At 42.6% G+C, this 18,139-nt stretch overlaps 1 protein-coding gene across 12 annotated transcripts in view; it reads left to right on the forward strand.

Annotated features, from left to right (window-relative positions):
* Positions 1-18,139, forward strand: part of mgat4c (mgat4 family member C) — a 121,505-nt gene that overhangs the window by 22,629 nt on the left and 80,737 nt on the right. For 2 of the 12 annotated variants that reach the window (XR_013122818.1, XR_013122830.1), the window contains exons 2-4: positions 2,573-3,720; positions 4,588-4,652; positions 6,054-10,073. The exons of 3 other annotated variants lie outside the window; for them this stretch is intronic. The gene's annotated coding sequence lies outside the window, so the exon portion shown is untranslated. Of the gene's footprint in view, positions 1-2,572; positions 3,721-4,587; positions 4,653-6,053; positions 10,074-18,139 lie in introns of those variants that run through there. 7 more of the 12 variants (XR_013122825.1, XR_013122820.1, XR_013122823.1 and 4 more) reach the window with 7 other exon arrangements.

An 18,139-nucleotide genomic window follows, 5' to 3' on the forward strand; every position in this document is an offset into this window, starting at 1 on the left:
CTCAAAACGTCTGCTTTTCAGAGTGTTTTCTAGAGCTTTATTGTGTGTTTGACTGAATAATTTGAAACCAGTACAGAAGGGAGAAGCCCTCCCAGTCCATGGCGGTGTGGGATGATGGGTAGACAGGCAAGTGAATGAACAGGAGAGGGTGGTTGAAGTGACTGAAAGGGAGTCATGCAGTGAATGGGTGAATGTGAGGAGATGGTGTGGGTGGATGTGAGCAGATGGCGTGGGTGGATGTGAGGTGATGGTGTGGGTGGATGTGAGGATATGATGAGATGGCGTGGGTGGATGTGAGCAGATGGTGTGGGTGGATGTGAGGATATGATGAGATGGTGTGGATGAATGTGAGGTGATGGTGTGGGTGGATGTGAGGTGATGGTGTGGGTGGATGTGAGCAGATGGCGTGGGTGGATGTGAGCAGATGGTGTGGGTGGATGTGAGGATATGATGAGATGGTGTGGGTGGATGTGAGGTGATGGTGTAGGTGGATGTGAAGGGATGGTGTGGGTGGATGTGAGCAGATGGTGTGGGTGGATGTGAGGATATGATGAGATGGCGTGGGTGGATGTGAGCAGATGGTGTGGGTGGATGTGAGCAGATGGTGTGGGTGGATGTGAGGATATGATGAGATGGTGTGGGTGGATGTGAGGTGATTGTGTGGGTGGATGTGAAGGGATGGTGTGGGTGGATGTGATGTCTTTCTGTAAGGGGTGTGGTTTTAGGGTGTGTGGAGACAGCAGGCTAGAATTAGAGGCCCAGTTCTTGGGTGATCATTTAGACAAATACAAACAAACTTTGAGACGCTTCCCAAATATGGTTCAGTATATAATAAAAAGACAAAAGATTAGATATTCTTTCTTACTGATGATAATACAGTAAGAACAAAAAGGTAAAAGACTGGATATTCTGTCTTACAACAGGAGGAACTGTATTAGTATCAGTATGTGTCCACATGGACAGTGTGGATAACATATTTTGAGACAATGTGCTATTGCAGTAAATGACATCATATCACATTCTTCTGCATATACTGAAAGGGTCCTCAGTACTCCTAGAATACTGAACAACTGAGTTCATCATTAAAAGAGGTTAAGATCAATTTACTGCAATTTGCTGCAATAGCTAGTGTAGCTATAACTGTGTATAAACCGTGCAAAAAACATCTGGTTGAAGGTTTGCAGATTCTATTGTTGGAGTTTTCTTCCTTGTCCTTCTTAAATACTTTGGTTCTGTTAACAGGTGCATTTTCTTTTCATTTTATTCAAAGACCTCAGATAAACTAAAGCATTATGACACATACTGCAATACATACTGTACTGTATCTGTATCAGTGTATTTGATTATTGTGGTTTTATATATTTTAATAATCTTTTATATTTTCCACCATATCACCTGTTCTTAGACATTGGTTTAGACATCTGTTTCTTACATTCATTCCTGGTGGACTGCACATATTAATTGTGTCTCTTGCTATAACACACCTTGTTCCAGTCCTAATTACCATCCTCTTGATATTTAAACCAGGAGAAGCACAAACCTGTGGACAGGAACTTTAGCAGAATCGGTTAATCATCAGTTTTCCTCTGCTCACTGAGCAGGTACGAAGTGATGGAGTCTCATAAATAGACCCGTGCAGAGCAAAATAACACAAAACAAAAACCAGCGAAGGGTGATGCCTACCGTAGAGAGGATGCAGAGTAGGTGTGAGTCTCACATGGGCCCTGGGGAGGTGGTAGCTTAATGATCTGCTCCCCTCTTGTACAAACGACTGTTCAATCATCAAGGAGAGACAGGTCTCTCGGGGGAGGGGAGGGGGGGGGGGGTGGAAAAATAGGTTGAGTCCACACAAGTGCTGCATGGTTTAACACATCGTCAAGCTGCAGAGATCTATATTGATAGATATTGGGCCAGGGAATATGTCCGTACGGAAGCACGGTGAGACAGGCCTGTGTCTGTGTCTTTCTCTCCTCACCAGACAAACCGCTCGTGCACAGAGAGAATCACAGTGGCACCAACAGCTCTTGGCTGGTGACATGAAAACAGTGTCCCCAGGCCGAGCCTGGAAGGGAATACATTAACTGGGTCTGTTATTGCTTCAGTAATATGGCAGATATCACTAGCCCTCTGTAGCTTCAGCTGAATAAATTAGTGTTTTGATACATTTTGCTGTCAGTCATTTTTATCTGTTTTGCCTCTTCCTGACAATGCCGTGCCTCTATGCCTGGGTTGTAACCTGACATCGCTCTAAGTCTCCTTCTTCTTCCTCCTAATTTGAAGCATTATCAGCTCACCTCACAAGGTAGCTGCACAATCCTCCAATGAGAATTCTAATAGCTCGGTCATTAATTGTATATAGGATTCAAATGGATTTTGCAACGGGGCCAAGAACAGTTGTAATCCCTTCGTTAAATTCAATAATACAGAAAAAAAGATCCTCTGCAGAAAGAACAAGAGCAACTGAACTGGATTGAATTTTCACATCCTCTTTACATGCAGAATGCGTGGTTTTGAGCATTCAGCTCCCCTGAAAGTCCCTAGAGTGAGATGTCTGTGTGTGTGTTCCTTTCAGATGGTCCAGGTCCTCGTCTTACTGGCATCAGCAGAGAGGTTTCTCTCCTGGGCCTTTATTCCACCTGCCAGAGATGAGTCATATCTCCGACTAGGCGTGCGAAATGTGAAGACTGCAAAATGTGAAGGTTCGCGGCCAAACTGGAATGATAATACCATTTGATATATTTTCAGTCAAATAAAAAATAATCTGTTTGGATATAAACCAGATTGGAGATTGGATATATTGATTGTATTTTAAATCAAGATATCATACATGTCAACATCACATTGTCAATATCAAGATCGATATCTCATTAAATCAGCCATGGCGGTCAGCATTCACATTCACTTTGACTCACAGATCAGGTCTGAAAGTGACATTGCTCCTATGCACTCTGTTCAAATGGGATCAGCATGCGACTTTGAGGCCATGCGAAAGCTTTTGCTCTTCACAATATTCAGGTTTTGAACATTTTGATCATTTAAGTTTCTTTTTGGGACCCCATGCTAGTTAGTGAGCTCTCAAACAGCCAGATATTGGAACGCCGGTATTGCAAGGTTTACACATAATCAATTTAGGAATTACCATGAGCCTATCTAAATGTTTAGTGACCTACAAATTAAAGTGGATGTTGAAGCAATAAAGTCCACATTTCTCTAGGCCAATTTAATGACACACATACAAGTCCAAATATCCCAAAATTGGTGTCTACTTAAGTTTCTCTAAATTGAGACACTAATGAGAAATTTTATTGCATCAAAAATGGCTAGAGAGGTTGAATGACTCTCACCTAACTGCAAAATGTTGGGTCTTGACAAGAGTCTTGACAGGTGTCTCTGGTGGAGACGGAACGGACTGCAAGGGTATCGTGCAGCACTGGAGCTGCGACATACTCCTCCACCTTCAATTCGAGCTCGCGCAGATCAACCTCCTTCCCACTTCCAGTTCCACATTCCAGAAAGTGACGTTCAAGCGAATGTTTGCTTGTCGCTCAAGTGCTTTCTCCTGCACCTCCATCTGGATTCTCGTGCAGCACACTTTTAACCGAGCCTCATTCCTAGACCCAGCCGAGCTCAGTAAGGATGGATCAAACCGGCGAAACGTTGCGTTAGCCCCAGATTGAACTGGACCAGCATCTGAAGACATCTCCTTGTCTTCCTTTGCAGGTGAGACCATGTTTACATGACCATGTTCAGGTGAGGCCATCTTGTGTAGAAAGATTTACAGAAGAAATCACCATTCTACAGAAGAAACAACTTCACTAATTTATTTGACGCTATGGGCATACGTACAGTGTCTTTCTTTATCAAGTATCTCTTCACAGTAATACTTAAAAGGGCAGCTCTTTGCAGTAATACGTCCTTTAACAAAATGAACAAGTTAGGTCAATGTTCTATGTTTAAAGCTATAAAACTGAAGGATGGTCAATCAAGAGTGGAAAGACTGTGGAGAAGTGCACTACACCAAATCTCTAGTCTAAGGAGTGCACTACACCAAATCTCTAGTCAGAAAGGAATGAACAACATTTACCACATAACTAAAAACCGAACAGAACTACATGAACATGACCTACTCCTGCTCACCTCATGGGTTCCTCTGGGTTTTAGGAGTTGTCCAGCAGCAGGTTACTCTTACAAAGAGTGTTGTGTAGGTCGTGAACTGGAAGTACCAAAGGCACCTCCTTATAAATTGAAAATGTTTCACATTATTGGTAGGGTGGTCTATATACAGTGTGAGTATATGTGGGGGGGGGGGGGGGGGATCTCCTAATAAGAGATGGAATGAGAATAATCAGTTAAAGCTGAATCAAATAAAATTAACTATTAAATATTAAAACCACTGCCAATTGTGATGGGCACACGGTGTGGGATTTAGTCGCATAATTAAATGAGAAACATGAGAAGGTTTTTTTTTTAATGAGCAGTTCTGTCTTTATGGGTATAAGTTATAACCAGTCAAAAGAGGAAAGAAAAGGTTACCAGATTTTGTAACATTTGTGAGTATAACCTCTCAGCATGATGGCTTTTTTCTAGTCTGAGAAAAGACATTAACACAAGCAACTGGAAGAAATCTGAAGGAGGAAGAGGAGATATCCACTGTAAGATTAATTGCTTTCAAACTATCAAAGAACTATAAAACATTTTACTAAGAGTTTAGGTAGATGCTATAGTGCAGCATTAAACATTAAAACAAGAAGTTATGAGGCTGAAAAATAGTGGTTATTAATAGTTATTAGTTGTTGTAATAGTTATCAGTGGTTGTTAATAGCACTGAAGTCGTTTTTGCCAGGTGAATTGAAGCTGTGGTCTCCACAGTTTGGCTTCCTGTCTTATATGTGCACTGACGGTTTATGAGGTTGGAGTCACTGAAGTAGAGAGGCTGGGGAGGATTATGAATAAGGCTATAAGGGGATGGGGGTGACGTCTTGTCTCAGCAGGGATGCATGGTGTACTGGAGCTACCACTGACACGCTTAGTCGAGGAGTTTAAATGCGCCAAGGCAAGAAGTGAGATGATTTTATTAGGGTGTTAGGACATCGGGACGCAAGCAGCTGTACTGGGCACAGAAGCAGGGAGGAAGTAGGACCCACAGGTGGTGGAGCAGTTGGCTAAGAGGACGTCAGAGAAGGGAGACGTGGGAGTTGGGGGTGGGGGGGGGTTCCTGGGGTTCCTGGGGACCTGTTCATCATGCCATATCATCAGAGAACAGACATTTAATGACCTGAACTGATGACTTTGCAGGGAAGTGGCTTCATGTGGAACATTTTGATAAGTGGAGAGACCTGGTGAAAGTTTTGGGCAATGGATATGAGTTGTGTTAATAGATGAGTTGTATTAAATGTTTGCTTGGAGCAACTTATGACATCCTTACAACTCAGAGTTGTAAATTATGTGCAGGGTTGAGTCACTGAAGCATATTTTATCAGCATGTAAGGTTCGTCACAGGGCTAATGCACATGGAGACCCAATCAGGTGCTTAGCTCATACGCATATAGAGGTTAATTCTTTGCCTAGTAGTGATGAGAATAGAGTGATTAAGTTTGAGTGTGAGGGGCAGAGTGTGCAGGATATAATCACTAGAGGGGTTGAAGACTGAGTTTGGAAATTGATAGCAGATGTAGCGGAAAAAAACAAGTCCAGAAATGCTTTATGTTGAGGCCAGATATGGTGAAGTACTCTGAAAGTAAGCAGATAGTTGCATTAACAGTGCTAGTGACTGTAGCTACAGCCTTAGTTGCTGGGGAGGACCATACAGATTTTACATGTTAGGAAGTGACTGTCTGTGGGGGCAGCAGAGATGGTAAATATAGAGAGATTAAGTCAACATGTGCCCACATGGAACTGGTGGCACTGAGCATGCATTAACAGTGTCATTGGGGTTGGGTATGGCCTTAGTCACCAGGGAGGCCGGTGTGTGTTTACATTTAAGTTGGTTTAATATGTGAGTTTGGATTGGGGTCGGGTTGGAATGCCAGACCTCAGTGTTGAGCTTTCTGTAGGCATTGGGGACTTAATTCAGTAAAACGTTTATGATGGAAGATGCTAACCTGACGACCCCTGTGAAGAGGCTGTGGTTCCTGTTATGAAGTGAGTATTCTTTGGACACCAAATCAAGAAATTAAGGAACAGAGGGTTACATGAATGTTTAAGGTTTCTGTCATTGGTTTAAAAACATCCAAAGGGTTTTAAGTTGCAGGCAGGACCAGAGCATGTGAGTGAGCTCAGCTAAAGCTACGGGGCATCTATCACATTATAGGATCTACAGCACACCAGGGAAGTATATAGACATTCTTTCTGTACACAAATGCATTCGATTCCAAACCTTAAATTGTTTGAGACCGAGTTGCGCACAACATGACAGATAATTCAAAGGCTCACCAGGGATCTTGAAACACAATTCCCATCTCCTTTTCCCCACAAAGACCTAGTTTTGGAGGTGGCACTCTCTGTATGCACTAGTATATGTTTGTGTAGTTTAGAGAGAAATCCTTTGAAGCTACATGGCATCCACAAGATACCATCATCCAATAAATCTCAAGGGGGTAAATGAGGAAAGGCTGAGCAGTGACATTTCACAAAGCTACAAACTTAAATATAGTGAAATAAATCATTATGGGACAGGTGAATATGAAAAGTCCCCCCCAACAAAAATATCCCTGAAGTGAGAAATGCCCGATCAAACCCTTAAGCCACAGTTCTGGAGAGAGTAAGCAAATAGGGGTTGTTGTTTTGGGAGTAAAGGTTCATATAATGACTTATTGTTTAAAATATTAGGGGAACTATGTCCACATTTTAATGCAGATAAAAAGAGATACATATTTGAGCCTGTGAGTATATCAATTCTAGGAGAGATGATGTCTGGCATGAATTTGCTTCCATTTAGCACAGGAATATTAATCTACAGTAAGTATAGTAAGTAAGTAATCTATAGTAGAAAGTTCTTTTTAGCCCTAGGGATTCTTTCTGATCAAATTAATCTTATCTACCATAGTAAAGAATGCATTGGTTAATAAAATATTTTGAAAAGAACAAGACATTTGGGATTTATATTGATGCTGACTGATTGAATTGATTGAGCAAAAGAAATAGAGAAATTGGACCATTTTTTGCAGGTAAAGCTTTTGGTGGTAAACTGAGATTGATTGCATTGCTGATGAGTGACTGGCTAATGCTGTAAATACAAAACACCCGCAGATTGTACAAGGGAAGCATTTGTGGAATATTTTCAGCAGCAGTTCACTTTACTACAAATAAGTTTAGCTCCAGATCATCATATGGAAAAATAATCCAGATTTTTCCAGAACATCATCTATGCTATCAGGATTATTTATAATATCAGATCATCAGCATATAACGAAAAGCTCTATTTGGTCCCTGCTCGGCATATTAATTGAAAACAAGTTGATGACTGGAAATTGCAGTAGAATAGATGCAATCGAAAGAGCCACGATAGCCAACACAAACAGAAGTGGAGACACAGGTGTAAATTAGGAGGTCCGGTCAACCCTGTTGAAAGTCTTTTCCACATCCAGTGAAATCACAGCTTCTGGGAGTGAAGATGACTGAGAGAGTGTGATAAGCAAGCAGCAAACTCTGGAAAATAAAGTACACTATGTGGAGGTATTGGGATGCCTGCCTATTACTCCTACAAAAACGTTTATGACCTCCCATTCTAAACCCACAGGCATTCATATGGAGTTGTTTCTGCCTTTGCAGCTGTAACAGCTTCCACTCTTCTGGGAATGTTTTCTACAAGATGTGTATATGGGGAGTTTTGACGATTCATCCAGAAGACCATTTTTGAGGTCAAACACTTATGTTGGGTAAGGCTTGCAGTCTCTGTTCTAGTCCATCCCAACGGTGTTTGATGGGATTGAGGTGATGGTTCTGTGTGGTCCAGTTGACTTCTTCTACATCCAACACATCTAACCATGTCTTTATGGATTTTGTGTTGTGCACTGTAGCACAATCATGCTGGAACAGAAAAGGGTCTTCCCCAAACTGTTGCCGCTCACACTGTACATGTTACCCTTAGGCGAGATTATGCATAAGCATGACATCAGTTTCCATTCCTACGCAGACGACACTCAGCTATATTTATCGGCAAAACCCGATGATTTAGGCGCAAACAGTAAGATTGAGAAATGTGTAGAAGAGATAAAATATTGGATGGCGTGTAACTTTCTAGCACTAAAAATCCCGATAAAACAGAATTAATAATAGTTGGGTCTAGGGCTGCGAGAGACAAGATACACAATGTAGCATTGATTCTACATTCTTTTACTATAACCCCCAGCGCAGAGGTAAAGAACTTGGGCGTCACAATAGACCCAGATCTCTCTTTCGATACACATATTAATAATATAACTAGGGTAGCGTTCTTTCACTTGCGCAACATTGCCAAAATTAGAAACATATTAAATATTAGTAATGCAGAAAAACTAATCCATGCATTCATATCCTCTCGTTTAAATTATTGCAACAGTCTCCTAGCTGGATGTTCTGGTAAATCGATAAACAAACTCCAGCTGGTTCAGAACGCAGCAGCACGAGTTTTAACAAAAACTAAAAAGTTTGATCACATTAGTCCTGTACTATCGTCATTAAACTGGCTGCCAATTAGATTCCGTATTGACTATAAAATACTTTTATTAACATATAAAACGCTGCATGGCTTAGCTCCAGACTATCTTATTGAACTTATTGAACAATATAACCCAGCGCGTTCACTTCGCTCGCAGGACGCAGGGTTATTAACTGTTCCTAGGATCAAAAAGATCACAGCAGTTGGAAGAGCCTTTTCTTTTAAAGCTCCACAATTGTGGAATAATCTTCCTGCCTCTATTCGGGACTCAGACACAGTCTCAATGTTTAAAACTCGATTAAAGACTCATCTGTTTAGTTTGGCCTTTGATTAATCTGTTACATATTTACTACATCTCGTATCTTTTCTCCGAGGTTCACCTGGAGAGTAACATTGCAGTCGGAGCCTACAATACCAGCATCGCTGCTCTGACACGGAATGAAAGCCTGGCGTTCATCAACAGACATTTACAGTGACAATATCATAACCTAGAACTTTCATTTTTACCTTTACTTAGTCTGATTGTGTGATTTGTGTGTGACTTGTGTATTTGTCTGTATTTTGTGTAATTTATGTGTTAACGGGCTGCCCAATGGAGGATGGGTTCCCTTTTGAGTCTTGGTTCTCCCGAGGTTTCTTCCTATTCCCCACCATCATAGGGAGTTTTTCCTCGCCACTGTCGCCTTTGGCTTGCTCATTAGGGTTCTGGACCCATAGTATTGTTAACCTTTTAAATCCTGTAAAGCACTTTGTGACAACATGTGTTGTGAAAAGCGCTATACAAATAAACTTTGATTGATTGATTGATTGATTGCCGCAACAAATTCCCTTCAGTGAAACCAAGCTGCCTAGGCCACCCCCTGAAGAACAACCCCATGGCATTAACCCTCCTCAACCAACACTTGAGTTGGCACAATGCAGTCAGGTAAAGTTCTCTTGGCATTCCCCAAACTTGGACTCATCCACCAGGACTGCCAGATCGAGGCGTGTGATTCGTCACTCAGAATCAGGTTTCACTGCTCCAGAGTCCAGTGTTTGCATGCTTTACACCACTCCATCTGACACTGTGCATTGTGCTTGATGATGTAAGGCTTGCATGCAGCTGCTCAGCCATGGAAACCCATATATTTAGGAGGGTTATAATTTCATGAACTGACATTTTGCAGTGGTGGCATCCTTTTATAGTACTGTACTCAAATTCACTGAGCTCTTTAGAATAACATATTATTTCTCAAATATTTGTAAAGTCAGACTGCATGGCTAGGTGCTTGATTTTCTACAACTGTGACAATGGGACTGAATGAAACCCTTGATTTCCAGTATTCCAATATTTTTGTCCATATAAAGTAACTGCCAACCTTCAATGTAACATGTGTGATCCTCAGATACTGTGGTTGGCATTCTTTTTTTGTCTAGTGTTTATGTATGATTTTAGTCTTGCGTGGGAGACAGTGGTTTTAAATGTATTAAAAGTTTAATTCCTAAGTATATGAAATTGGAGAATCAAATTTGTCTGAGGGAACATTTATAAAGAAAACTAAATGGGGCCAATGAAGGATCCTTGGGGAACCCCACAAAAGGATCAGCACATCAGGACACCTTATCTCTATCAGAAACTTTTATTAATTTAATAAAAATTATTTTAAGGCTGTTCCCATCATGTCAACCTAGCGATATTGCCCTCTGATGGAAAAACATAAATTTCACATTTGATAAGCTTATAGACTTATGATGTTTAACCCATGTGCTTACCCACCTGAGATTTTCTCTCATCCTCCAAGTACCCTGGTGCAGAACCTGTCCTCTCAAGATGCTCCATGCCTTGCACCTCATTCCACTTTGGTAGCCTAATGTCTGTTTGCTGCCTGGTCACCCCCTGGTACATAGACTAATGAATGTTTGTTCCAAATACAGTGATGTGTTGTTGATTAGGGTCTGATGATTTCTTGGCATCTTTTTAACAGATCAGAATGGCAGTTCCTCAAGATAAAATGAATAGATCAGTGAAACAACTGACCTATTCTTAGTACAAATTGTTGGTTTGTACATAAAGGCTTTTCTTGCAGTAATGCTATATAAGCTTTTAAGAGTCTTGAGATGCTGCAAACACCATTCCACACATTCTACATCATTTAATATTTTTTATGCACAGCCCAAAGAGAGAAACAAACAAACACATACCAATCATTTTGAGGACACCATGCTGCTTGTCACAACTTAGTGTGACATTATTTTAGCTTAATTGGAGGTGTCAATATGATCTTTTGGATCTTTTTATGAACAGTCCTATATCTTTCCAACTGCTTGCCGGAGTCATTGCAGGATTTGAGAGCAAGTCTGGATTTCCCATGTGTGTTGGAGCCCTTGTTGGAGCTCTCAGTCCCATCATAGTTTCCTCAGCCTACAATAGGAACCGATGGTTGTGTGTGCTGTTACAGGGTCTGGTAGACAACAGCTACAGATTCATAGGGCTTTGATCTTGCTTGGCTAGGAAAGTGCTATGACTCAAATGCTGTGTCAAAAGCTGTAAAATGGCACTCCCCTGACTCACCAGGTCTCCTGAAACTGCGGACATCTCTGTTCTTGTAGTTCCTGCCTGTGCATGCAGTCTGTCTCCATATGTAATGAAACCTTTTCCTGATGTCATTGTGAGAGGACCGCAGCAATGGTTCCTAATGCTTAACTACATGTTGAGCGAGACTCCGATACATGCTGGACATACATTTGGCTGTTTGAGGGGAAGAAGGCGCTGCTTGTTGAAGACTAATGACAGTGAGGCAAGTGTGAAACCCAGTGTTTGATCCTTTAGATGTTTCTAAAGCTGAAGTGTAAGCTACGTTTGTCAACACATTTATACACCCAGAGCAAGAAGACACACCTGAATAGTTTGAGTACAGTGGGGGTTTGAACTAAGTCAACTCATCCTCATATGAACAGGTTCGGCGGTTCAGAACTTCCCAGACAGTGTGGAACACCCAATACATGTGCTCTTTCCTGTCCAGATATTATTGGAGAATGACTGGTGTCATATATTTCAGGAAAACAGTAAGTCAGATAATCTGTTCAGGTGTATTCATAGAAACCGAGTTTCTTTGCACCGTGGGGGTGGTACAGTTTTATAACTGCAATAAAAATAAAAATATGCAAAACTAAAATGCAATCATTTTTAGCAACAAAGTAATGTCATGTCGGTCAACATTGCAAAACAGATTGTAAAGTTGAATTTTAATTCAACTGTTGACATTCACTGTTAATTATGGTTACTGAAAAAAATTTCAAATGTCAACTCTCATTCTGTAATTGAAATGAGCAAAATTAGAACCTGTTTTCTTACCATAAAATCATGGGTATATAAGATGATATATTTCTAAGCTTGGAATATTTGTGATCTTTTGGATCCAGCCAGTGTGATGTGGTAGCAGATGGAGCAGAGTGAGGGGTCATGGTAGCTGCAAACATCAGCAGGTCACCTTCATGACCCGGGGGAGTTTGGGGCTGATAAAATCGATAGAGATGTGACTGCCGTCAGGATGGCACCGCAGGTCTTTAATATTTGAAAGAATGGCACCATCGCTGTATCCTGTTGTGATGGGTTAGTGAGTTGATGTCTCCTTCACTTCTGGCATACAGCTTGATATCGTCTATGTGTAGGAGGTGGCTGATGGCTGCTCCATTCCATAGCTGGTATCTGTAGCCACTCTTGGAGATGGTTTCACTGAGGGGGTTCAGGCGTCTGCATAACAACAGTGGGGATGGCCCCAAATAATGAAATGCTTAGTGAGCACAGGAACCATCACGGAAGGATGAATCCCTGCATGGTATGTACCACCGGCAAATAATATAGATGCACATTATATTCTACATTCCTTGAGTGTCAGCAGTTTTGGTAGTGCTGGGCTAACTCCTGCTGAGCTCTGGAGACAGGACACTGTGGTTCTCTGAGCTCTGGAGACAGGACACTGTGGTTCTCTGAGCTCTGGAGACAGGACACTGTGGTTCTCTGAGCTCTGGAGACAGGACACTGTGGTTCTCTGAGCCCTGGAGACAGGACACTGTGGTACTGTGGTTCTCTGAGCCCTGGAGACAGGACACTGTGGTTCTCTGAGCCCTGGAGACAGGACACTGTGGTTCTCTGAGCCCTGGAGACAGGACACTGTGGTTCTCTGAGCTCTGGAGACAGGACACTGCAGTTTTCTGAACTCTGGAGACAGGACACTGGTTTGCTGGGGCTTCTTTTTCATTGAGTTCATCCTCTATCTCCTGTGAGGCCGATGAACCTGGAGTAGAATTTGTAAGTAGACAAAAAGGTAATTTCTTTTTATGTTGTCCATAAACATAAAGTTCTAGAAAGGGCACAAGTCTAGCAGTACAACATTTACATTCTTATGCTGAAAACATTAGATGTACTTGCTAGGGCTGTCCTCGTGCAACACAATGACCCTCAGTGGGACTGTTCATTTGGCAGAAACCTGGAAGACTAATGCACAAATTCAGGTTTTATTACAACTACTAGAGTGACAAAAACTGCATTCAGCACTAATATGTAATATGTGTGGGAGGAGAATGTAGATCTGATGTCATCAGCCCACTGTAAACAAGTGATTTGGCTGCTTAAAATATTATGTATTGAATTATGACGGTGAATTGGTATGTAAGCTGGCAGCAGTTAAATATTGTGAAAGCACTTCACAGCTGGTCATCTCTGGCATGCTTTGTTAGCAAACATAAGGTCACAATGTTCAATTCTTAGAAATTATTACAACAGTCTCAAATGAGAAATTCTAGATATTTAAAGAAGACTTGATGTGGTTTCACTTGTTCTTGTCTTTGCTTGTACCATTTTTCTCTCTCAGGTAATGTGCATTATGTCCTACTGTCCACGTCACCTGGGGGCGGTTATCTGCGTCTCATCCAGCATGGTGGTTAGCATCCGCTGTGATGGATGAGGTTGGCTTTGTCATAATCACAGGTGAAAGGGGGACTGGAAACTCCAGCGTGTCCCTCCTTGGAGAGGGACATGTGTCCATGTGTTCCAGGGAGCAGCTTCCCAGTGTCGTCTTTCGTTTATGATGCACAAACCAGAAGTCTCGCCTCTCAGGTTTTTTCCTATAGGTCACCCAAGTGGAACTAAATCCACCAATTGGGGAAAGCCACAACAGAAAGCCATGCAGCAACCAGTTTCTTTGAAATGCACTGAAGCATCACATTCTGGTATACTTTGAAAAGAGCTTTGAAAAGACCTGAAAGAAATATTAGAGATGTTATTACGTACAAATAAAGACATCATTCACGTACAGTATGTTTAAATACAGTTAATTGATTGAATTTAACAAGTGTAGGAAGGTTTCACAATAAGCACTGCTGAAAGGGAAATGCTTTCTTACTGGGCTTCTCCTGTCAGGCAGTTATCAGCACAACGTTTGTGCCTGACTGACCCTTGTGGAACCTGCTTGGGCCAGCAGGGCCCCCCATGCTTCTGTGCTCTTTTTCTCCGTGCCATCCAGCTTCCTTTCAACCTCTTAATATCTTGCAGCGAAGGAGAGTGAAACAAACGCCAGGCAGTGTCAGGACCCCAGTCGCCATGTAATTGAATTCTTCCATGTTTCTGAGAGTGCACCAAAGCATAGCGGTAGCAAGGGGGCAAACAGACGACGCCTTCTCTCGCAAGCAACAAACAGAGACTTGAGGGGTTTTTCAGGGAGAGAGAGAGAGAGACAGAGAAGGAGAGTGAGAGAGATAGAAAAAGAGAGAGGGCAGCAGAGAGTGAGAGGGAGAGACATAAAAAGAGAGGGAGGCAGAGAGAGAAGTGGCAAGAGACAGAGAGAGAGAAAGAGACAAAGAGAGAGACCATTATTGCAAAAAGCTTAAAAATGTCAACTTTTTAGTCAGAGATTCTTCAGTATAAGCGGAGTGCTATACAGCTCATATGTCTGGTCTTCATAAAGGATTTGCCTCACAGATGCCTAAATGAAGATTTATCCTCTCTCCCAGAAGCCTAGTACATCATCTGCAACAATGTTATTTATAGGCCCATACGTGCCTCTAGAAGTAGTGTCATATGAAACTGTCCACAGATCGTTCCTGCTGTGGTCTTCATACTGGTGTAGATGGCCCTCCTGTAATTGTCAAATATTACTCTGAGAGTCTGATTACTTACAGATTACTGACCACTGACCAGTCTGTAGTTTTAACTGCATCACCAACTACCCTTAGTTATATTAATATTGTAAATACCGTATTTTCTCGACCTCAATATAAGCCACACCTTCAAAGTTAATTTTTTTATGGAAAATGTTGTATAAGCCGGACCGGGCTAAAAGCTACATATATCTACTGAACTGATCAGTTTCTGAACGGCGCCTGTAGCATTTCATGTGCGACAGATTTGGCTTTCAGCTGGTGTTGTGCCGAGTTCCAACTCCCCTCATTTATCCACGCATAAAGACGCTACAGATTATTTTGCCGATTATCGTTTCTATGCATAAATAAGAGCTAGACTTTAATTATCCATCACTGCAAACGGCACGGCATTATCTAGGTCCAAAGCCACACTGGCTCAAGGATGTTAATTATTTTAAATAAAAAACACATTGGTTATACCAAAGTTCACCTCTGACCACAGGACTTCGCAGTATTACAGCAGTATTATGACTAAATATCTAGTTAGGACAAAACTAGAGTGCTCAATGAACTACGTTATAATCACTGTAACTCCCGAATATCATCTGTAGCGTCTTTATGCGTGTGCAAACGAGGGGAGTCGGAATTTGGCACAACACATGTTGGTTTGAAATAATTTATCCGTCGTGCTGCTTGCATGTGCTAAATGAAAATGAGCACTTTCTTCTTTGATTTACAACTTTGACCTACCACCTGATTCACTTTCTGCTCTACCCCTGATGGGTGAAGAAACATCTACAGAAAAACCGCTCCTCATTATAAGTCGCATGGTTCAAAGTGTGGGGGGAAAAGTAGCGGCTTATAGTCCGGAAAATACGGTACTGTAAATACATTAGGCCTGGCTGCTTCTGATCAGTATTGCTATAAGTAGCTGTTAGAAAAATAGCACTTCGATTTTTGGCAAAACCTGCTCCAGTCTTGACCTGGTCATTCTGTTTCGGAACCAAGAACTCCTCTTTGCAGTTTCCAGACGTCGGTGGATGAACACAGATCTCCGTGTTGAGGCAGGCATTAACGTCACATTGGACAGATCGCTGGCCACGCCCCTTCGTCAGACAACGCTCTGTGTTTTCAACGTCCTCCGGCCCACATCTTCCTTCCATGTCCCGTCTGGCCACTGTTGCTAAGTGACAATGCTCCCTGGGCCCCCTGGTATGCTTTTAGTGTCTTCACTGAGGAGCTCCTACCCGTCCGTGGTCTTCAGATAAGGAGCTCAGAAAGTAGCTGTCTGTAATTTATCTAAGGTTATTTTGTGATTCAGATATACTGTTCTGAATGCAGCCAAGCGGTAAATTGCTTTCCTCTGGGAGCAGGTCGCTTTGAGGGGTTGACAAAGCAGAGCTATTTTACTCTCTATCACTAACCCTCTTTCCCCCTCTCCCTCTCTCTCTCCCTCTGTCTGTCTGTCGGACTCTCCCTCGCACTCTGTCTCTGTCACTCTCTCTCTTTCTCTCCTCCTCTGTCTGTCGGACTCTCCCTCTCTCTCTGCCTCTGCCAAACTCTCCCTTTCTCTCTCCATCTCCGTCTCTCTCTTTTTCTCTGTCTCTCTGTCTATCGCTCTGTCTCCTCTGCCTGTCCTTCTGTCTTCATGCTTCTGCGTGAGAGAGCGATGCTGTGAGTTGTCATCGCAGTGCCAGACACGCTGTAATTAGGGAGGATAATTGCTGGCGTCGAGAACAGAGGGTCACATGGGACCGAGAGAGCTGGAAGGTCATAGAGACGAGGGTCACGAGAGGGAGAAGGGAACTCTCTTGGTCTCCAGAACAAGCATGATTGGGTCTCACGAACAGACATAGAAGTGTGGAATCTACCGGTTAAGGAGAATGGAGTATGCTAAGTCTACGGTGTAGTGCCTGTTCATTACACGCCATAGCAAACACACAAGCAGACGTGAAAAAAGTTGGATTTTGGCAGTTTTGTGGTGTATGTGTGTGTGTGTGTGTGTGTGTGTGTGTGTGTGTGTTTAAGATCCAAGAAACTCAACAGTAGGAAGTTTGAAGAACTTCTGCTCATGTGGTCAGATGAACAGTAGCCGGAGAGACATTGTCTAGCAGGATTATTGCTTACTGACTTTAAATGAAATTGTATGTAAATATAACTATGGTCCCTTTATCCTTCTGAATTGACCCTGATGAATAGATGTAGGAATACATGTAGGAATACTGAACATCTTCAGTAGGTTATGTGTGTGGTCTCCAGAGGCAGTTCGGCCATATTCTTGCTGAGAGGGAAAGGTGGCAGAGACCTTCTCTTCTGGTTGCTAGGCACCAACCAATCAGACGTGTGCTGCTCTGTGAGGTGGAGCAAGGCTGCTGGCGTTCTCTTCCGGGTGCGTTTAGGAGTTCGGCGCTCATGTAGCGGCTGCCAGAGAGGATGAGTGACAGTTTAAACAGGCACTGGAAGAAGTGTGTGTCACTCCTGCCTCTGCCGGGCAGCTGTGGATGTTTGATGAGAAAATGGACGTGATGCTGGAAATGGTTATTACTGTATTGTGAGAAGATTGAGGAAATACCACAACAAGCGTAACGTCCTACACGTCCTACACTCCACAGGCTCTCACACATTCTCTCCATACACATTATAAGGACAATTACTGCTTCATAGTTAATTACTAACTACAGTGCAGTTACTACTTCAAAGATACTTAATGATGTGCCTTAAGCTTAATTTCAGAATAAATAAATTTAAGGAGTTTAATAGAATCCTGATTGTATTTCATTGGTGTCCATTTCGGAATGCTTTACAGAGCGAGGAAAGGGCATGTTTCTCTAGTGGCAGTAAATGCCTGTGGTGAAACAGACAGGAGTGAGAAGAGTGCGCACTAAGGAGGGTGCGCACTAACCGTACCGAGGAGGGTGCGCACCAAGGAGGGTGCGCTCCAAGGAGGGTGCGCTCCAAGGAGAGTGCACACTGAGGAGAGTGCACACTGAGGAGAGTACGCTCCGAGGAGAGTGTGTACTGAGGTGAGTGCATACTGAGAAGGGTGCGCACTGACGAGAGTGCGCACTGATGAGCAGAGAAGACAAGGTGGTGGGGGTAAGACGCATATGTAGAGTGAGCTGTCAGGCAGAGGCTTAGCTGCTGCCTCTGAACATGATCTCTCTCTCTTTCTCTCTCTTTCTCACATCCTGTAGTGCTTTCTGCACTGCTGCAGCATCGCATGCATTCTTCGCTTTAAGAGCACAGTGAGCTGTCTGAGAGTTGAACGTGAAGCACTGTTAATGTTCATCTTACTAGGGGGATGACTCGCGCACCCAGTCCTGGCGTTGGCAAAGGATGAACAAGAGGAGGACGAAGGTCTCCTTTTAGCACGATGGTTGT

This window comes from Brachyhypopomus gauderio, chromosome 2 (assembly GCF_052324685.1).
Source record: "Brachyhypopomus gauderio isolate BG-103 chromosome 2, BGAUD_0.2, whole genome shotgun sequence".
Classification (NCBI taxonomy): Eukaryota; Metazoa; Chordata; class Actinopteri; order Gymnotiformes; family Hypopomidae; genus Brachyhypopomus; species Brachyhypopomus gauderio.